Source organism: Bidens hawaiensis, unplaced genomic scaffold (assembly GCF_021521415.1).
Source record: "Bidens hawaiensis isolate Kalapana, Puna unplaced genomic scaffold, B.hawaiensis_p1.1 tig00065549_1, whole genome shotgun sequence".
In the NCBI taxonomy this organism is placed as follows: domain Eukaryota; kingdom Viridiplantae; phylum Streptophyta; class Magnoliopsida; order Asterales; family Asteraceae; genus Bidens; species Bidens hawaiensis.
The window spans coordinates 29,427-53,205 of record NW_027501685.1 but is presented as its reverse complement, the minus strand read 5'-3'; the positions used below and the strand labels follow the sequence as shown (position 1 = coordinate 53,205).

Below are 23,779 nucleotides of genomic sequence, written 5' to 3'. Positions count from 1 at the left end.
TTGTATAATTAGAGTAATGGGCCAAAACAGCCCATTATGGACTCTTCTTGAATTCCGATCGGAACAGCCACCAAACATCACATCATTTTTATATAACTTACTTCCTAAGTTTAGTTATTCATTACAACTCATAATATTTGAAGTCCAAGCAGCTCTAACTCCTGCTCTATCAACTCCCCTTCAAAACCCTAAGGTAAGATCAAGTTTTATGAAAAATTAACCAAGTTTGATTCATATAATTAACATATAAACATGTTTTAGTTAGTTTTAAACATGTTTAACCATCCAAAAACCCTAAAAATCAAGTAAAACCATGTTTTGATGTTAAACATGTTTACATACCAGGAACATATACTTTTTTGGTCAAAAACACGGATTAGAACATGAATACAACGTTTTTACGGTTAGAAAGTTCGGTTTGAACCCAAAACCGAAACCCTAATTATCAAGGCTGTTACATGGATGATTTATGCTTGGTTTGATGTTATATGATATGTAGATATACTGAGTTTGTAACCCGAGACCCGGAAAGTCGTTTAAGCTAGCAAAATTCATCGAAAACCGACAAGGTAAACCCGTAACACTCGTTTAGGGGCTGTTTAGTATTAGGTTGTGACGTGCTTGTTGTTAGCTTGTGAAAACTTGCAGGGACATTAGGGATCATATAAATGAGTTCCTGTTCAAATTTGGTAATTTTTCGATAAATGGAGAATATTTGGTGAATTTATTTCCGTTTATGAGCGTTTATTTGGGAAAAATAGCTAAACATATTGAAAAATTATGAAACTTGGTTTTGGAGTTTAATATGTGATGGTAAGATCACTGGTAAAGTTTGGGAGTCATTGGAAATGTCTAAGTATGGTTTGTGCAATCATGGCTTAACCGAATTTTAACAGCCGAAAAACGCACAAAAAGGCATTTTGTCAAAAGAGTTAGGTTCTGGAAATTTTGCAGGGGCTATGTAATAACATTGAGGCCATTTGTAAAAATTATCGGATTTTTCGGAGGTCGTTTGATATAAACGGGCCATTTATTACACGATTATAACCTATAAAATGAATTTTTATAAATAAATAGTTAATCATAAAATTTCTGAAAATATTTTTATAAAATTCTCCATGTCTTAATGTATTTTTACAAAAATTTACATAATTTATATATAAGTACATATTTAGTTATGATTAATCAAAGATTTAAATTATAATTGTTTTAACGAAACCGGCAGTTTTGTGTTTAACGGATTGACTGGTATGTCAAAATGTCAAAAGTGGTCAAATATCATATTTTTGAATAATATTGATAAAAACGAACTTTTTACGAAAATTCCGGACAATTCGGATGGATTGTACGCGTTTTGTATAAACAAACCCGTGTGAAAACGGAAACGAACCCTGCGATCAAACCAGACACCGAAACCTTAAAATTCTTTCCTAAATCAAATTATTTTATCAATCAATATATTTACTTAAGTTTTATGTGATCTTACCTAATCCTGAAACGTATAAACGATCAACCGGGCTAGGCTCGGGAAACGGTGAAACTGAGCCAAATCCAGTTTTAAACATTTCATAGTATACAACGTCACAATCTAAGACTATGGTCATGTTCTGGGCCTAACAGCTATACCCAGATTATCTATACAGCCCGACTTAGCTTGAACACTGTACTAGTAATAACGATACGATACCGTTTATAGGAATCAGGCTATAAACGAGGCATCTAACTTATTGATACGTGATTTCTGTGCGAACTACGATAAGGTGAGTTTCACGACCCCCACTTTCTAAACTGTTTTACGAACTTTTGGGGTGAAAAGCATGTTTACATAAACTGATATACTTGAAAACGTGTGATGATGTGGATTATCTAAGTACTAACACTTGACAAGTCCCCACAAACACAAGTGATTAACTTCGTGCCGGTGACTTGTGGATAGTACTATCGGTTTGACAAATCCAACTGACAGAGCCGGAGGGGTATGCCGGAACATATGTAAACCCAGTTGCACATTGTCATTAAATTTTTACATACTGCTATGTGGTGTTAGACATAGTACATACTTGGGGCAAAGTGGCTGTTAAATGCCAACGGGAGTGCATGGGTAGTGGAGGCCATGTGTTTTAGCTCGTTTCGGTTTCACTTGTGGCTTAGTATAATACATCATACACAGACATATATACATACACATTGTAAACTTTTCGAACTCGTGTACTGATTTCATTGACACTCGTGAAACTTGAAACTCACCAACTAGACGTAGTTGACCCGTTTTAACATGCTTTTCAGGTAAAGCAAAAGTGGAATGATTTGCTTACATGCTTGGTGTTAGAAAGAAAGTTGAATAGCTGTGAATAGACTCTGATATAATACTGAATAAGAAGCTCGTAAACCGGTTATATGTTTTTCACCTAGTTTGTAAACATGGTACCTACCAATGTAATATGATGTAATTTAGCTGTTGAATTTTCTTTATAAACAATGTTGTTGATACCAGTGTTATCTGTTACATTCCCGTATTACGCTTCCGCAACTACCTAGTCGGGGTGTGACAATTAATCACATACTTACCATTGAATTTGTAAGTCGTTCGTGTATTTATTTTTTCATCTAGTACAATTTGAGAGAACAAAAATCAGAAAATAAACGAATTTGGCCAACAAATATGTAATATGAAGAACATCTAAACAAAGCTTCGAAAACAATTATGTAATTTCAAACAAAAGAGACATTTTTCAATACCACCGCAATATAATACTAATAATTTCAAGCAAAAGAGACATCTATGTATCACAAAAGCCTGTGAACAAAACCCGACTTGTCATCTCATCGACAACAGATAACCATAACTTGCTGAAAGTTAAGCATCAACAATTTATCACCTGATGATCAACGCCAAAGCAGGAACACATTTTGCTAGACGTGCACAAAAAAACCGGTTCCAGAACCTAACTGGTGGAACCGAACCGGAACCGGTTCCAGTTCCTACCCGGTTGGCCCAATACCCGGTTTGGGTATTTTTGTACCCAAAAATCGTACCCGGTTCTCCTATTTGTATGTCCCCATCGGTTCCAACCCGGTTCCTACCCGGTTCCTAATTGTAACCGGTTCGGTTCCTACCCAAAAACACCGGTTCCGGCGGGTTTTTTTTGAAAAGTCAAACACAGGTCAAACTAGCCGTTGGAACCGGTTCCAACGGTAATATAGCCGGTGGAACCGGTTTTTGAGACACAAAATAGCCGTTGTAACCGGTTCCAACGGTAATATAGCCGTTGGAACCGGTTTTTGAGACAAATAATAGCCGTTGGAACTGGTTCCAACGGTAATATAGCCGTTGGAACCGGTTCTTGTAGCCCAAAAACTATATATAAGTTGTTTTCCATTACTTGTTTCACCACCAAACTCAAAAACAAACTAAAATACTACTCCTTTAGCAAACCCGTTCCGTTACCCGACCATCCAACTAAATATTATTATGGCACCCATCAAAAAAACTAACAAGAAGGCTAAGAAGAGTGTTTTTGTTGCCCCCGTTCCTGCTACGGAGGACCCAAGGGTTGTTACGGTAGTCAACCATAACCGCAACGAAGACATATGGAAGAATTTGGATTTTATTGTGGATGACGAAGGTTATCAAAAGGCTCGTTGCAAACTATGTGGTTCACTATTAAAGCACGATTCCAACTCTACTTTGAGAAAGCACATCGAGAAGCCATATTGCAAGGCGTTGAAAGGGATTGGCGTGACCGATCAAATTGACTTGGGTAAAGATGGTACACTATTTCGTTACAACACGACTCAAGTTCAAGATAGAATGACAAAGTTCGTTATTCAACGAGGTTTGCCGTTTAACCACTTTGATGACCCGGATTTGACGTCGTTGATTCGAGAAACTCTACAACCGCGATACACACATGTAAGTCGTACTACCTTAAGACGTCATTGTATCAGGTTGTGGGAGTGTGCTAAAAAAGAGTTAATCGAGTCTTTTCATTCTTTAGAAGCCATGGCCATTAAGACCTTTATGACCATTATTTTCAAATGTATGGTCCTAGCACGAGATCGTCTTTTGTGAAAAAATCAACAACTAGTAGGCCGTGCAATGACCCACTTATAAACTTCATGAATGGGATTCATGAATCGGCATCTAAGAGGCAAAGAGGAAACACACCAACTAGCGAACTTGGTCGATATAGTGGAGCAAACTATGTTGAGGGAGCAACGGTCGACGAAATTCGCAATATTGATTTGTTGGCTTGGTGGAAAGGTAAACAAAACGAATTTCCCATTCTATCCGCCATGGCTCGTGATTTGCTTGCCGTACAAGCCTCAACGGTTGCTTCCGAATCGGTTTTTTCTCTTAGTGGGAGGGTGTTATCTATGTGAAGAACAAAATTAACGCCCGAGTCTCTAGAGGTTTGCATTTGCCTAAAGGACCATTTGGATGCGGTGGATCGTGTACAACACAAGGCGAATATTTAGTTTTGATTTGTTTAATTATAATTACTTTTGTTACTCATGATTAATTTTTTGTTACTTTTTTAATAACGACGAACATTTTATTTATTTAAACAATAACTATTACAAACATTATTAAAACCTAAACGATACTAAACATAACAACTAAAACTTAAAAAACAAAGTCCGTCGTTTTAATTTGGGAATACTTATTTTTGGGTTGTAGAGCCGGACGATTCTCCCACTTCCGTTTTTTTAGCATCCAAACTTCTTTCTCTCTACAATACTTATTCGTATGTTTTTGTAATGTCGAGTTGGACCCTGCTTTAAGAAACTTCGAGCAATATTTGCAACGTGCCATCTCATGTGAGTCGGTCACTAGACACAAATCGTAATGAACCCAAACATCGGGGCATCTTGTTGTTTCGATCACCATAATAACGTCGTCATTAGTTGCCATTTGTTGTCGGTTTAAGCTTAATTGTGTTTTGGAGTGTGTTTTATAGTTTTGGAAGTGATTTAACAAGTACACACTCATACATTAATATTTATAGAATGAAAATTAGCTAAATATAGTAATAAAACCGGTTCCAACGGTCAAAAACGGCTATATAGCCGTTGGAACCGGTTTCTAACGGCTATAATGTTTGAATTTCAAAAAAAGCTGGTGGAACCGGTTTTTACGTAATAACCGGTCCCGGTTCCAACCCTACCCGGTTCCTAAAAGTTTGCATTTCTGGGCATCGGTTCGGGTCGGGAACCGAACCGGTTCCTGACTGGAACCGGTGTCATTTTCTACCCGGTGTAAAAAAAACCGGTTCCGAACCGGTTCTGTTTTCAAGGTGAACCCGATTTGTGCACGTCTACATTTTGCAATAGAATGATATTTGAGACTCGTTCCATTGGGTAAGCTTGGTCTGAGGTAACCCGGGTGAGTAAGTAACAATTCGTAAGATCTCGAGAATCTTATTAGTAGAGAGTTCAAAAGCCTCGTTGCTGCTGCTAAGCTTTCCCGTGTGCTTATGCTTAAACAGTAAACCCATAGCCAAAGCAATTAATGATAATGACGATGACGATAATTATAAAAATTAAGCTTTAATTTCTTGATGATATATATAATATGTTATCCTTACATCTTTCTTCGATGGGGGCCTTTCCAACCCACCTGTGATATGGATCTCCTGTTGGCATTCTATGACTATTGACCAAAACACAATGTTAGTCATCATCAGTAGAAATTAGCTAGCACGAGAACAAGCATATATAATATATAGATAAATAAAAACAGGTACCTACCGGCGATTGCCCATGTTCATCAAACACACATCATTCTTGGAAGCAGCCTCTAGGTGCTGATAGTCGATGCCAAAACAAGAGCATAACTTCCATCGCCAAAATGTGTTTGGAGCAGGGGTCTTGCGTGAGTGAATAACACTCATAATATCAAAAACCTGAAAGTTGTATAGTCCGGTCTCAATATCAAACTTAGCAGCAAGTGGGTATCCCAAAGTGGCATAGTCTGACATGTTGTATTCAGGCCGAGAGGCGTCATAGCCGGCGATGAGGAAGGCGACATTGTATCATTGGCTGCATGCAAAACATTTAGAATAAAAATAACAACTATAATAAAAACATAAGAAAGATATAAAATAATAATAATTCGAGGGAGGGAGGGAATGAATGAAAAATAACATACTATTTCCAACCAATCGGGAGTTGAGAATAGAAGAAGTCACAAATAAATCTAATTTTTTTCTGAACCAACTTTAGGGGGGGCTGAATGATTATCTAAGCCCCTATCCATGAGACCGACCGCTTGTTTAACCAACAGATATAAATGATATGGAATACGCCGAGGTTCAGTCCCGGGAGCATACGACCCGGTTTCAAATGGTCTGCTAAACCTCTTGCCACGAGTACTACTCATCCTGATATTCAAGACCTAAACAAACAAATAAATCGTTTCGTTCCTTAGTTAATGTCAAATAAAAAAAATTCTAGATTAACACTAATGATCTTACCTCAAGCTCTTTTTCGCTTATGCTCATCTCATCATTTGTAGTCGATGACGATGATGATGCATCCGTATCGGTGATAACAAGCATAAACAACCAACAAATCATGAGAAACTAATCAATCATTAACTTACATTCCATTCAAGTTAAAGTAAGTACTTACTCAGAGTAACAACTGACGCCTTTTTGCAATGGTCTCTTCTTGCCAAGAGTACCAATCTTCCTGGGACGCAAGACCTAAAATAATAATTATTAAAAAAATTCTATTATAATAAAACTAACGATGACAATAATATTTGATCTTACCTTATGCACTCTTCTGCTCATCTTATGATAGGGTTAGAGAAACTAACAAGAGAGAATTAAGGAGGCTAATTTCTGAATGAATCAGAATTAGCGTACATGCATCACTAAATAAACAATCAAACTTTAAAGTTACAAAAGACCCCCTGGAAAATACGACTAAGGCCATAATGGTCCTTCACACATGCAAACGTAATTAAGGAAACATAACAAATAAAAGGAAATAACAACTGGATCGTATCAAGACTTCCTCCTCAGCACTTTTTGACCTCAAGAATGAGGTCAGCAAAATCTGGGAAACGCAACCTCAATTCATCCAAAAACTCCCATGTCGCCTCCTGCGTTCCTTGACCCTTCCACTGCACCAAGACCTTCATTGCAGCCCGATTCCTCCTTTTAACCAGCTTCTGATCTAACACCGCTTGTGGCTGAAGTCAAAACCGAGCTTCAGTAGGGAGCGGTATAATCTTCGATGGAGGACCCGCCGCTTCCTTCAGCAGTGACACATGGAAAACCGGGTGGATCTGTGCTTCTTCAGGCAAATCTAAACGGTACGCAACAGTACCCAGCCTCTCCACGATCATGAACAGCCCGACATACTTAGGAGCAAGTTTTGAGTGTTTGTTCACCCGTAACGAATTCTGCATGTAGGGTTGCAATTTTAAATACACCCATGACCCAGTTTTAAAAACCCGCTAAGATCTATGTTTATCCGCTTGTTGCTTCATACGGTTTTGAGCTTTAAGTAAGGATTGCTTCACCACCCTTATCGTCGTTTCCTTGTCTTGCATCATCTCGTCAACATCTTTGTCGCTCGCATCTCAAGGAATATACGGTATGTGTAAAGGTGGCTGGTACCCATATAAAGCCTCGAAAAGGAGTTTTTTCCAAGGAAGAATGGAATGTGGTGTTATACCACCACTCTGCTAGGGATACCCACTTGACCCACGTGTGAGGTCTCTCCATCACCATGCACCTCAAATACCCTTCCAAGCAACGGTTAACCACTTCCGTTTGACCGTCCGATTGAGGATGGTACGCTGTGGACAGTTTTGCTTCTATCCCCTGCAAGGTTAAAAATTCGGTCCAAAACGTACTCAAGAATATTGGGTCACGATCCGAGACTATTGACTTTGGGCACCCGTGAAGCTTAAACACGTTATCGAGGAAGACTTGAGCCATCTCTTTAGCCGAGAAAGGATACCCCAAGGTCATGAAATGGCTATATTTTGTAAGACGGTCAACCACCACGAATATAGTATCCTTACCCTTGACCTTCGGTAATCCCTCGATGAAGTCCATGGATATATCCAAGAAGATGGCATCAGGTATCGGTAAGGGTTGTAACAAACCCGGCGCTGCCACATTTTCGTGTTTGGCTCGCATGCACACGTCACATTCACGCAACATCCGCCGAACCAACTTCGATATGCCCTTAAAAAAACATTCCCTTGACTCGTTGTGTTATGGCTCGAACTCCCGAGTGGCCGCCCATGGACGTCTCGTGACATAACCTGACCACTTCTTCTCTCAAACTCGTGTCAGCTCCTATCACCATTCGTTCTTCCCTTGTCAACCATTTACCGTTCCATTTGAACCTTAGCATTTGCTCCCCATTTTTTAACTTCTGCACTATGTTTTGTACCTCAATATCCCCCTTTTGACTTTCTAATATCCTCTGTAATAACAAGGGTTCAAGTTGAGAGATTCCCATCTCAAAAAGAGCACCCACTTGAACCCGTGATAACGCATCCGCCGCGACGTTCTCTCGACCCTGCTTATACTTGAAACGATAATCGTAACCCATTAATTTTGCCAACCATTTATGCTGCAGCGGTGTGGTAACCTTTTGAGTTAAAAGATGCTTTAGACTCCTTTGATCGGTGCGGATAACGAAGGGACCAGTAATAAGGTAGTAATGCCATTGTTTAACTGCCACCATGATCGCTAACAGTTCTTTTTCATAGACCGACAACGCATCTTGTTTGGGTGATAGAGCTCGACTCAAAAACGAAACCGGATGATTTTCTTGCATAAGGACCACCCCAATACCCCCTGCCGATGCATCTGTCTCGATTACGAATGTCTTCTTCGGGTCCGACAACGCCAAGACCGGCGCCGATGACAAGGCCGATTTGAGGCGTTTGAAGGCATCCTGAGCCTCGCTACCCCACTTGAATGCGCCTCTTCAGCAAGTTTGTGAGCGGTTTCGCAATCATCCCGAAGGACCGTATAAAGCGCCGGTAATACCCTGCGAGACCTAAAAACCCTCGAAGTTTCTTGATCGTTTTTGGTACAGGCCATTGTTGTATCGCTTCAATCTTTGTCGGGTCCGTTTTTACTCCTTCCCCGGAGATAATATGACCCAAATACTCCACTGCTCGGCCCCCGAACACGCATTTAGATTCCTTTGCGAACAGTTTGTTTTCCTTCATGATGGATAAGACCTGCCTCAAATGTTTCGCGTGTTGTTGTTCATCCATACTGTAAATCAAAATGTCATCAAAAAATACCAACACTCCCCTCCGTAACATGGTACAAAACACGTGGTTCGTAAGGGCTTGGAACGTCGCCGGGGCGTTTGTGAGACCGAACGGCATAACGAGGAATTCGTAGTGCCCTTCGTGTGTTCGAAATGCGGTTTTGTGGACGTCTTCGGGTGCCATGCGCACCTGGTGATACCCGAAACGTAGGTCTAACTTTGAGAACACAGTAGCTCCCCCTAACTCATCTAACAATTCTTCGATCAACGGAATAGGGAACTTGTCCTTAACGGTTACTTCATTAAGGCGACGATAGTCCATACACATACGCCACTGGCCATCTTTTTTCTTCACCAAAACTACCGGTGCCACGAAGGAGCTTTGGCTGTTTTGGATGACCCCCGCCTCTAACAGTTCCCGAGTTGTTCTTTCTATGACGTCCTTTTGTACCGGAGGGTATCTATAAGGTCGTATTGTTATCGGTGGCGTCCCTTCTTGGAGAACAATACGGTGGTCGTACGGCCGAGGGGGTAGCAGACCTCTCGGTAGCTGGAAGACCACATCAAACTCACGTATCAATTGTTTCCAAGGGCTGTTCTCAGCTGTAACGTTCAGGTCGCATAGTACCTTTGACTGGTACGAAGTCTCGGTCCCTCTATTTGCTAACTGTAGGCTAAATAGTTGCAACTTACCCTCTTTTGCATGTTTCGCCAGTATTCCGTCCATCTTTTCCATTGAACACACAAATACCTTGTTGTTTTGTAACCCCTTCAATTCACACTGTTTGCCTTCAAACTCGAACCGCATGGTCATTATCTGGAAGTTCCACAAAATATCTTGTAATGGAAGTAGCCACTGAACCCCTAAAATCATGTCATAGTTCTCCAACGTTAGGAGTAGTACCTCTGTTTTGAACCAATACCCTTGCATTGCCCATTGGAACTCGGGACAAAATTGTTTACACTCCAACTCCTTTCCGTCGGCCACCCCTACGTTGATAGGGTTAATTTCCCGAATTTCACACTACAATTTTTTTGCTACCCGGGCGTCAATGAAATTATGAGTTGACCCAGAGTCGATGAGAATGTGTAACTGTCGGTTTCCCATTAACCCGTGGACCCTCATGGTGGAATACGATGGCATACCGGTAAGAGCGTGGATCGATATCTGGTGTTCCTGTTCATCTTCCTTGGTTGCCTCTACTTCAACCTCGTCTTCATCCTCCACCTCAATAACAAAAACTTGACCGCGTGGCCGTATACATTTATAACCTGGATCAAACTTTTCCGTGCACCAAAAGCATTCCCCTTTCGTCTGTTTCTGTTTCAATTCTTTACTGCTCAAAAGACGTTGGTTGTTGGCCAGCCGAGGCTTAGCCGTAGCGGTTGGGTTGGGGGTCGGTAAAAGTGGGAGTCTCGCTTCATTTGTGGGTGGGGTAATTTTTGTGGTAGTGGGTTTGGTACCTCCGTTCCACTCCCCCCCCCCCCCCCCCCGTAAACTTCTCTTCTAGAGTTTCATTGTTAAGAGCCTATGTTTTCGCCAACCCATACGCTTCGTGCAAAGTACGTGGCTTGAACATTTTAACCGGGCCCCGGATGTCCGGCTTGAGGGCTTTGATATAAAAACTCACAGCATGGGTTTCACTCAACGTCACCTTGTTTAACAACGAATCAAAAGCAGTGTTCAATTCCTGTAACGTACCTGTTTGTTGTAGCGAAGCCATCTCTTCTAGTGGGTCTTCAAACAACGCATTGGAGAAACGCGCAGAGATAGAGCGGACGTATTCCTCCCAGGGAACCTCCGCAACAGTCGCGTTTTGGGTCTTCATATACGCTCGGTGCCATTGTAGGGCATCACCTTCCAAATGGACAGCAGCACACCAGAGTTTTGAATCATCTGTGGTGTCGTCCATTGCGAAGAAGTGCTCGCAACGGTAGACCCAGCCTTCCACATCGTCACCGGAGAACTTGGGAAACTCGATTTTTCCGATCCGTAAGGGTTTAGAACCCCTGGAATCGTTTTCTGGTCCGGAGAAGGATCCAAAAGAACTGCCGGACGACTGTGATCTGTCACGCACAGCCTTGAGGATTTCCTCCTACTGTTTCGAAGCCTGCTCCTGCTGTTTCACCAAAGCCGATAACGCCGTCTGGATCTTGTTGATGGCCTTATCCTGGGACTTCAGTGTGTTATCAATCTCGTTGTTATGAGTGTTCATCATGGCAGCGGCGGAAGAGCTCCGATGAGGTATCGGTTGGCTCTGATACCAAATGTTACAAGCCAAACAGAAGAACTCAACCCAAAAGACTAGTCTGATAGGTGAGGGAAGCCATTTGGCTTATAAACCCCACATTAGTTGCCCATACAACCGATGTGGGACAAGTCTCATACCTTGCAATGGTTTCAGTCCGTAACAATGCACCCTCCTCAAGGGCCAACATCCTCGTTGGTCACGGCCACGTTGGTCACGGTTGGCTCACTCCAGGCCACCACTCCGAGTCCTCGTTGGTCACGGCTGGCTTCCTCCAGGCCACCACTCCGCGGGCAACCACTCCGAGGTTGGCTCTGATACCAATGTTACAAGCCAAACAGAAGAACTCAACCCAAAACACTAGTCTGATAGGTGAGGGAACCCATTTGGCTTATAAACCCCACATTAGTTTCCCATACAACCGATGTGGGACAAGTTCCATACCTTGCAATGGTTTCAGTCCGTAACATCTTATTTTACTGTTAATCACCATGCATGCATATATAAACAACAAACAAATTAATAGTCAATAACTTAGACTTGAATTAATTTAAGATAAGTACGTACGTACGGGATCATCTCGCGCTTGCGATTAGGATTGCGACCGCGCATGATGGGTAATTGGGCCTGTACTAGGCTGGGTTCATTCAATAGTTTTTTTAACAGCTTACGATTATGATATTAATTGGGTTAGTAGTTAGTGTGTTAGTATCACCAAATTAGTAATAATTCCCCCCTTGTCTGGACTTGACCACAAGGCCAAAAGATTGTTGGCGCTTCATTCCATAATCACGTATCATATTTGTTTATTCCTAAGCTAATAAAAGAAAATCTCTTGCCACATGTCACTCTTTTAAGCTCTCTCCCTCACTTTTTTGCTCCAAAAATAAAACACTCTTAATTCACTCTTTTAAGAAAGATTATGAAGGTATTTGGGTGTGTAGGTCATGCTAAGATTGTGAAACCTGGCTTGAAGAAATTAGAATATAGAAGTGTACTCATGGTGCATTTGGGCTTTGAACTAGGTACAAAAGCATACAGAATGTTAGATGTCGAAACAGAAGAGATTGTGGTTTGTAGAGATGTTGAGTGTGAAGAAGGAAGAAAATGGGACTGGTCAAACTTGTTGAAAAGGAGTGAAACAGGTGTTTCAACTTCAGCATGGGTAGATTTTTATGTACATGAATATCAATTTTTATCAGCAAATGGGTCAGGTTCAACTGATAATAATGGAAATAATGAGGCAAGTACTTCAAGCATGGCAACAGGATCTAGTTTGGATCAACCTCAACCAGATACAGATTTGAGAAGATCTAATAGACCACATGTTCTACCATCCAGACTTAGTGATTATGTTCTGGATAGTAGGATCATAAGCGCAGAAAATAGACAAGCAGAGCTTCAAAGGATTGAGTTACTGCTGTCTCAAAATGATGAACCAATGTCTTATCAAGAAGCCATTGAAAGGAAGGAATGGAAATTAGCAATGGAGGAGGAAATTCATGCTATAGAAAAGATTAAGACATGGCATCTAACTGATCCACCACAAAACTGTAACCCAATTGGTTTAAAATGGGTTTATAAGGTGAAAAAAGATGCTGAGGGAAAGGTTACGAAGTATAAAGCAAGGCTTGTGCCAAAAGGGTATGTGCAACAACTTGGCATAGATTTTGTAGAGCCAAAATAGAAACTATAAGATTGATTTTAGCATTAGCTGCTGTCACACCCCGACCAAAGGCGGCAGAACATGCCGGGGTGCAACCGATTGCCCAAATACACAAGACACTATTTAAAGTGACAATATTTAATTAACTCAGTTTATTTCATAAATCAATAAACAACACATCTCGTTCATATAAACAAATTTGAAAACAAGTAACAATCATATTGTTCGTTTTACTAGTACCCTAATAGTCTTGATAACGTTTTTCGTCAAGTCCTCGAGTCAACAAAAGTTAAACCCGTAACAATGCATAAAATAATATTTTTCAACACGTATGTTGGTGAGCAATTTCATCGTTTGAGTATATATATAATATGAGCGAAATCCACAAACGTATATGAGACTATAAATAAAAGCATCAATCGTGGTATATAAAACATATATAAATGAGGATCCTTTCTAATCGGTAACAACCGACATACTTGGATAATGAGGCCCTATTCTACTAGCACAAGGCTAAGTAGTTAGGGGAGCGTATGATCATACTTAATGAGTCTCAACAACAACATAAAAATAAACACTCATGCACGTAAAGCATATGAGACATATAACACACAATAGAACAAGTATTCTAGTATCATACATCCTAAAGTTTGTGGTTTGAGAGATGAGTATAATAAATCATTCTTGTTTTGAATAAGTATGCACGTTACCCTCAAAATATAAAAGTGAAAACGGGGGATGAAATGTACTCACCTCAATTGACGAATCGAGAAATAATAAATGATCGAAATGTAGAAAGCTTGCGAACGAAACGAACGAATCCAACTTAAAAGCTAAATGAAAATGAATAAATAAAATATATTAATGAACTTGAACTTTAGTTGAAACTACATTTGAAACATTGGAAGAGAAGATTTGGTTATTAATCGGGTTACCGATTAATTTGTTAACGATTAGGGACTCGTACTTAATTAATAATTTAAATAAAATAATATTATTTTATTGGGCTTTTAAATAACTAAACCAATATAAATAGAAACATATGGGTTTAAATCAAGAGTTCGGTTTTATAAAAATGAATAGATAATAAAGTTTATAATGATGTTATTAATGATAAAGATAGTAATGATAATAATGACTTTAAAAATAGGTTATATATATATATATATATATATATAAGATAATAATGATAATAATGCATAGTAATACTACCAATTGAGAATTATAGTTAAAACTAATAATAGTAGTAGTAATAGTAAATATAATAATTATTACTTTATTGTTGAAAACGTTCTTAATAGATTTATAAGTTTTAATAATAATTATATGTGCCATATTAATAATAACTAACACTTATAACATTTTAATAATAGTAGTATTAGTGATAAAAAGATATAACTCGAGTGATGATGACGTTAAATGGTAACTAGGCCCGACATGGGTTTCAGTTTAATAAAACACGTGGATAATATTCACAATAACATAATTTAATAACATTACTTAATAATCATAATAATAATGATAATAATCATAATAATAATAATATTCTATTGTAAACAATAATAATAACAATAGTAATAATGATAATAATAATAGTAAATATTATCTTGTTAATAATAATAATAATAATAATAATAATAATAATAATAATAAGCCTTTTATAAGTTATGAGGTTAATAAAATAAAATATAATTCCAAACACTCTTCAATGTCGGTTTAGGGGGAAACGAACTCGCGACTCGATTACTGGTTATGAGTTAAACACAAAAACGATTAAAACTCTAAATCTCGTTGCTTACCATATGATGTTAGGCCAAGAACATTTGTTGAACGAGAACATTTGTCGGAGCTGAGCAGGGTCGTCTGAGACTGATTTCCATTCACCGGAGGCTCGCCATAAAAACGAGACGGAGAGGGAGAGGGAGAGAGATAGTGTGTGTGTGTGACGGAGGGAAGGGAGAGGCGGAGAGAGAAGCGGCGACGGAGAGATAGAGAGACATATAGATAGAGAGCACGGAGAGTGTGTGCGACAGGGAGGGTGAAAGAGAGCAGAGAGAGAGCACGACTGAGGGAGAAAGGGAGAGACTCGCTGGAAAACCGAGCTGAGAGGGAAGGGGGTTACCGGCCGCCACTCCGGCCACCGGAGGTGGCTTCCGGAAAGCCGAGGGAGGGAGAAAGGGAGTGGTGGCGTTGGTTTTGTGGACTAGGGGAAGGGGGAGATGGCCGCTGTCGGAGGAAAGGGAAAGGGTGGCCAGAATCGCCTTGCCGGCTCCTCGTCGGGAAATCAAGGCTGCGGAAAACGGTGAGGAGGTGGGGGTGGCGGCTGGGTGATGTTTATGGTTTAGGGTTAGGGTTTTAAATTATATATGCATAACATATTTTCAAAAAAGGCCCCTCAAGTTTGGTATTTAGTTTATAATGATCTAAAACTTGTATAACTTTAAAGAAATCCACTTTAGTCTCTAACATTTACTTAAAACGAGCTTATAAATTATAAATAACTGTATTTGACAAACCCCACACACGCTAGAGTTATAACATCAATAATTTGATAAAATGCCGGTTCGGGTTTATAAGCTTAACCATAACTACGATGTATAGTTTATTAAAATAAAACGCAAAAAATCGACATGTTACAAAATGATTACAAAAACGAATATAAAACGAGACCCGAAATTGACGAATGTCACAGCTGCCAAACAAAATTGGAGCTTGTTTCACCTAGATATCGAGGCAGCATTTCTTGATGGAGAATATAAAGAAGATGTCTATGTTAAGCAACATGAAGAGTTTGTAAAGAAAGGAGCTGAACATCAAGTTTATAAATTGAGCAAAGCACTTTATGGTCTTAGACAAGCACCAAGAGCTTGGAATCTAAGGTTAAATGAAGTGTTAAAGCAATTGGGTTTTAGAAGATGTTAGAAAGAACAAGCTGTGTATGTTAAAGCTGAAGAGAAATCAGTGGTGGTTGTTGCAGTTTATGTAGATGACTTATTGATCACAGGTAGTGATATACAAGAAATAGAAATTTTAAAGCACAAATGAAAAGAGAGTTTGATATGACAGACTTGGGTAAACTTTCCTACTATTTGGGAATTGAAGTAATACAAAAGAATGATTGTATACAGATCAAGCAGTCTGCATATGCAAGAAAGTTAATCAAATTGGTTGGTTTAGAAGAATGCAATGAGACAAAAATTCCTATGGAACATGGTTTAAATCTTTACAAAGCTGAAAGTGAAGAACTTGTGGATGTGACAGAGTATAGGAAACGTGTGGGATCACTAAAGTACCTAACACAAACAAGGCCAGATATTACTTATGCATTGGGCTATGTAAGCAAATTTATGTAGCAGCAAATCAAACCCATTTGAAAACTGTCAAGCATATAATCAGGTATATCAAAGGTACTTTACAGTGGGGAATTAAGTGAGAAGGAAGTGATTTGTATGGTTATAGTGATAGAAATTATGTGACTAATACAAATGATGAGAGAAGTACAAGTGGGAATGTCTTTTATTTCAATGGGTCAGCAGTATCTTGGCAACCACAGAAACAACTATCAGTTTCACTATCTAGTTGTGAAGCTGAATTCATGAGTGCAACTGCAACTGCATGTCAAGCAAAGTGGTTAAGTGGTTTGTTGGAAGAGTTTTTTTGGTAAAAAAATAGCAACAAGTGAAACTCTTTGTGGACAATATATCAGCAATTCAACTTATGAAGAATCCTGTTTTTCATGAGAGATCAAAACATTGATCCTTAGTATCACTTTATTAGAGAATGCATTGAGAATAATCAAATCCAAGTGGAATTTGTACCTGGAAATCTGCAGTGTGTTGATGTGCTTACAAAAGAACTTCCAAGAGTAAAATTTGAAGAAATGAGGAGAATGTTGTTAAGTATGGAAGAATTGCATGAACAATTTTGGAATTAAGGGGGAGATTGTTGAATGTTTTGTAATTCCAAAATAGTTCAGGGTTTATTTTGTACAAATTTTAAAGTTCAGGGTTAGTGTGGTATAGTTTTGATAGTTGTATGAGTATAAAAGGATGTAGTCTATAATAAGTTTGTTAACACCTCAATAAAAATTTTACCACTTTGTTAATTCTGTTACATTTATGTTAATCTTCTTCATCATTGACTACCTGTGATTACATATTTTGCATTTATCAAAGGGTAATAATATTTGGATATTGAATTGATTGTAATTTATTTTTAGGCTAACATATATGACAAACTAGAAAGAAGAATAATATTAAAAGATAGCGACACTATCAAGTGTTGAAGTTGAATAGAGGTATTATAATAAAGGGTAGAAGATATCCATTCTATGGTCGTTCTAAAAGAAAAAAGATATTCTATACAAAAATTATAAGATAAATGACAGTTTATTAATTAAGCATTCAGCTTGTAAAGACACATTGACTTAGTGATTAAGTGGGGAGGTGGGAAGTTTTAAAATAAAATGCGAAAAATCGACATTTTACAAAATGATTACAAAAACGTATATAAAACGAGACTCGAAATTGACGAATGTCATAGCTGCCAAACAAAATTGGAGCTTGTTTCACCTAGATGTCGAGGCAACATTTCTTGATGGAGAATATAAAGAAGATGTCTATGTTAAGCAACCTGAAGAGTTTGCAAAGAAAGGAGCTGAACATCAAGTTTATAAATTGAGCAAAGCACTTTATGGTCTTAGACAAGCACCAAGAGCTTGGAATCTAAGGTTAAATGAAGTGTTAAAGCAATTGGGTTTTAGAAGATGTTAGAAAGAACAAGCTGTGTATGTTAAAGCTGAAGAGAAATCAATGGTTGTTGTTGCAGTTTATGTAGATGACTTATTGATCACAGGTAGTGATATACAAGAAATAGAAATTTTAAAGCACAAATGAAAAGAGAGTTTGATATGACAGACTTGGGTAAACTTTCCTACTATTTGGGAATTGAAGTAATACAAAAGAATGATTGTATACAAATCAAGCAGTCTGCATATGCAAGAAAGTTAATCAAATTGGTTGGTTTAGAAGAATGCAATGAGACAAAAATTCCAATGGAACATGGTTTAAATCTTTACAAAGCTGAAAGTGAAGAACTTGTGGATGTGACAGAGTATAGGAAACGTGTGGGATCACTAAGGTACCTAACACAAACAAGGCCAGATATTACTTATGCATTGGGCTATGTAAGCAAATTTATGTAGCAACAAATCAAACCCATTTGAAAACTGTCAAGCATATAATCACGTATATCAAAGGTACTTTACAGTGGGGAATTAAGTACAAAAAAGGAGAAGGAAGTGATTTGAATGGTTATAGTGATAGAAATTATGTGACTAATACAAATGATGAGAGAAGTACAAGTGGGAATGTCTTTTATTTCAATGGGTCAGCAGTATCTTGGCAACCACAGAAACAACTATCAGTTTCACTATCTAGTTGTGAAGCTGAATTCATGAGTGCAACTGCAACTGCATGTCAAGCAAAGTGGTTAAGTGGTTTGTTGGAAGAGTTTTTTGGTAAAAAAATAGCAACAAGTGAAACTCTTTGTGGACAATATATCAGCAATTCAACTTATGAAGAATCCTGTTTTTCATGGGAGATCAAAACATTGATCCTAAGAATCACTTTATTAGAGAATGCATTGAGAATAATCAAATCCAAGTGGAATTTGTGCCTGAAAATCTGCAGTGTGTTGATGTGCTTACAAAAGCACTTCCAAGAGTAAAATTTGAAGAAATGAGGAGAATGTTGTTAAGTATGGAAGAATTGCATGAACAATTTTGGAATTAAGGGGGAGATTGTTTAATGTTTTGTAATTCCAAAATAGTTCAGGGTTTATTTTGTACAAATTTTAAAGTTCAGGGTTAGTGTGGTATAGTTTTGATAGTTGTATGAGTATAAAATGATGTAGTCTATAATAAGTTTGTTAACACCTCAATAAAAATTTTAACCGCTCTGTTAATTCTGTTACATTTCTGTTAATCTTCTTCATCATTGGCTACCTGTGATTACATATTTTACATTTATCAAAGAGTAATAATATTTGGATATTGAATTGATTGTAATTTATTTTTAGGCTAACATGACAAACAAGAAAGAAGAATAATATTAAAAGATAGCGACACTATCAAGTGTTGAAGTTGAATAGAGGTATTATAATAAAGGGTAGAAGATATCCATCCTATGGTCGTTCTAAAAGAAAAAAAGATATTCTATACAAAAATTATAAGATAAATGACAGTTTATTAATTAAGCATTCAGCTTGTAAAGACACATTGACTTAGTGATTAAGTGGGGAGGTGGGAAGTTTTGCTTATTTTGGAGGTTCCGCTCAAACCCAGGCAAAGGGGAATCAATACTAACTTGGTAATACTAACATACTAACTACTAACCCGGTTAGTGACATCCTAACCGTTTCTGTTAAAAAAGAAAGCTAGCTAGCTATATATAATAAGTATGTCCCCATAATCGAACTTAAGATAATAAGCATTTAGATTGTTAAGAGCAATCACATCCCATTTTCTTTAAATGCTCTATAGAGAAAATTTTACCTTAAAAGCTTAAATTCAAACTAACCTTTTTCCTATTCTCCGTTTTATAGAGGTGTTTCACAAAATGTACTTTAGATATCCGTATTTAGAGAGGTCGTACCGTTCATGTTTTTTTTAGTTGATGTGAGTCACACTTACAAAAAACAGGAAAAGTAATGAAATAAGTGTTGTTCATAGTGGACGAATTGATGTGAACATTTTTTTAAAAATATATAAAATTTAAAGAAAAACACGTTTTTAGTTAAATTATACGTACAGAGAGACAGAGAAAAGGTTTGTGAATGCTCTAACATTTATGTATAACCTATACTATAAAACTTAGTGGTAGCTGAACTCTAAAGGTAATGGAACATGCAAACAAATTAGTGGCGGCTTCGTGTTGAATGTGATGGTGGTTGTGGAGCGCCCAGCTGATGTTAAAAGCCTAAAAGGTGGTGGTATAAAGTGGTAGTGTGTAAATGTGTGCATGATCACATGATGTGTATGCGTAGCATGTAATTTAAGGTTTTTGGCTTTGGGTTAGAGCATTAAAACATATGAGTTTATACAAAACTTATGTAGAAGGTTACTCATACATTAGAAATGTAGATCTTAAAACGTTTAAGAAAACCGAAGTTTTAAAATACACTACATGCAACAATAATTGTGTACGTAAAATAGGTATATTTTATTGCAACTTACCATTTTTAAAATGATGATACGTATAGATGGAAAGAATCTCCGTTCAGTACAAAAAGTTATTTTCTCACTTGAAATACAACTTTGACTTGACATTTAGTTCTATACAGATAATATATTATTGGTTAACATATACTATTGAAATACGACCAAAACCAAAATCACAAACATCAAGCGATTATTTGGTAGATTCTTATACATCTAGTTATAGTTAAAAGCGTGTACGTGTTTGATTTAACTTAGAATACACTTCGTAATGGTTCATAGAGCCTCTTAATGAATATTTTATAAAAAACATGTTAACCGATTTAGAGGTCACCTTACAATGATCATCAAGACTCTTAATGATACAAACGACTATGAATCTAGGATAACATGTTATGTTAAAATTATGCTTGCGCCTAGGGCTCTAAAAATCTTAACTACGAAAATAATCTAGATATAATGTTTGTTTCAAATTATAAACAAATGTGAATTTAAATGAAGTGGTCATATATCTTTCTTTCTAGATAAAAAGGTCTTGATTTCTAATCTCACTCCTACTCTATATTTTTATTTATTTCTTCTGTTTTGGATAATCAAGTCCATGGTGAAGTATGTAATTTAATCAGAATCTTCTAAATACTTGTTCATACTTTTATAATTTCAAAGATTTTTTTCTTTTTGTGTTTTTTTTCTTTATATGTATATTTTTAAAACTTATGGCATTTTAAGGATTTTTAAAACGAGTTGTGTTGACCTATCATCAAGTTTCTTTAGATATACACTATCAACTTTAACATACGCCATGCAGCCAAATACTCGAACGTGTTCAATAATCGTTTTCTTTTTCTTGAACCGTTCATATGGAGTTTGATCAACCAAGACCCGGGTTGGGACCCGGTTGATTAAAAAGGTTGAATGTCGGACCGCTTCTCCCCATATATAATTCGGTACCTGCATCGCCTTTAGAATACTCCGCACCATCCCCATTAAAGTCCGATTTCGCCTTTCTACCACGCCATTTTGTTGTGGCGTGTACGAGGCGGTTAAATTCCGAATAATTCCACTTTCATCGCAGAACCGATTGAAATCACGTGAAGTGAATTCTCCTCCCCTATCGGTTCGGAGAGTTTTCATTGGTAAACCCGCCTCCGTCTCGATTAGGGCTTTAAACCTCTTAAAACTTTCAAACGCTTCAACTTTTTCTTTCAATAAAAATGTCCACATATATCGTGAGTAATCGTCTATAATAACAATGACATACCTATTACCCGAGATAGTGGATGGGGTTATTGGACCGCACAAGTCACCATGAACTAACTCCAAAGGTTGGTATGCTCTAAACGAGGATGTAGCCGGAAACGAACGCCTCGTTTGTTTACCCACCAAACACGATTCACACAACTGATTTTCGTGTTCAATATGTGGTAAACCTCGTACTAGATCCTTCTTAGCCATTGATTTCATTAACTCAAAATTGATGTACTCAAGTCTTGCGTCCCAACGCCATGCATCATCTTCAATCTTTGATTGCAAACACACATGAGCTTCAATTTTCATTCGTATTTTGTAGAGTCGGTTTTTGGATCTATTGACCTTCATGAGTAACCTCCCGTTCTCATCGTACATGGTTAGAAGATCGTGTTTCATCCGAATGTCACATCCGGACTCCGTTGCTTGTCCGAGACTTATTATATTATTTTTTAACTCCGGAATGTAATAAATCTCGTTTAGCAAGTCTTGGTCACCCGATTTTCCTTGAAAAACAATTGAGCCTTTTCCCTTGATTTGAACAAATGACCCATCTCCGAACTTAACCCTCCAGGTTATGTTCTCGTTTAACTCTAAGAAATATGACCGGTTTCCCGTCATATGATTACTTGCCCCATTATCCAAATACCATACATCTTCTTCGACCCGTTCGGTCTCGTATTTCTTTGGTATTAGGTTTTGTTCATTTAAGAACACAACTTGATGCATATACGCCGCATCATCAAAATTTTCACGGGCTTCGGTTTTGTTTGCTTCTTGACCCTTTTGAACTCGGTCCGGGCAACCGGATGCAAAGTGACCAAACTGGTCACATCGGTAACATAAAATCTTTGACCGATCTTTCTTCACCCTTAATTTTCCCCGACTTTATGACCCTTGTTCGGTACTAGGGGTTCGGTATTGGCCATTAAAACGGCCTCGACCACGACCTCGACCTCCTCGTCCTCGTCCCCCATTAGATTCAAAACTTCTATGACTTGATGAATCATATTTACCGAATAAAAGTTTACCTTGGTCATCCCCTTGAATTTCTTCTTCTCGGATTCGCTCCTCATAGGCTCGGAGTCCGCCTACAACATCTTCAAATCTCGTTTTATTGAGATCCAACACTTGCTCAAGCGAAGCAACCATCAGAATATACTTCGATCTTGGGAGACTTTTGAGAAACTTCTTTACCAACCTTGCTTCATCTATAACTTCGCCGAGAGCCGCTGATTTCGAGGCAATGCTCGATAACTTGCCCATAAAGTTATCTATGGAATCTGACTCGTTCATATTGTCAAATTCCATTGACAAGGTTTGGAGACGTGCTTCTCTAACCCGTTCGGCACCTAAGTGTCGGGTTTTAATCGAATCCCACATGGCTTTAGCAGTTTCTTGATCTCCAATTTGCATGATCAAGGTTTCAGGTATGGATTGAAACAACAAGGCCATAGCCATGTCATTTTTGTCTTCATCGGAGACACTGGAGTTGATGGTGTCCCAAACTTTGTGAACTCTTAGGACTACTTTCATCCTCATAGCCTACACGGTATAGTTCGTTGCGGTTAACATTGGACATTGAACGGAAGATGGCCCGTTCTCTTTCCTTTTTGGCGGCGGCGGTGGAGTCTTGTCACCCATGGCTACTCAAACCCAACTTGTTTGAATAAAGTAATAATTGAATGAACTATGTGATCGACAATGACAACAACTTCTTCAGTAGATCAAACCAACTTGTTCGATCAACCACGCTAACAACTTCTTCGGGAAATCAAACCAACTTGTTTGATCGAAACACCTTCTTTGTTGCCGTTAATTATCGCGTTCTTGAACCGTGCTCTGATACCAATTCAAGAATGATAAACGATAATTAACGCACAACTTATAAATAACCGACTTACATTATAACCAGAAAATATAACTCAAAAAACTGATTACAATAACTTTGGTAGTGATGGTGGTGATTGTTGTGTTTGTTGTTGTTGTTGTTATTGTTTCTAACACTAACTTTGTACATGTATTTATACTAGTAATCCAACTTGGTCACCAAGCATAATATGTGGTCACCACTCAACTTGGCCACCAAGGTGAACTTGGGCAACAAGGTCAACTGGCCAACAAGGTGAACTTGGCCACCAAGCA

The 23,779-nt window shown here is 38.1% G+C and overlaps 1 long non-coding RNA gene across 1 annotated transcript; it reads right to left on the bottom strand.

The window, feature by feature from the left end:
* Positions 1-5,586: 5,586 nt before the first annotated feature.
* On the bottom strand, positions 5,587-6,533 carry LOC143604532 (uncharacterized). Its single transcript, XR_013148318.1, has 4 exons — positions 6,477-6,533; positions 6,152-6,397; positions 5,752-6,042; positions 5,587-5,653 (listed from the first exon to the last, which is right to left on the bottom strand). It is a non-coding gene; the product is annotated as an uncharacterized LOC143604532 (long non-coding RNA).
* Positions 6,534-23,779: the final 17,246 nt, after the last annotated feature.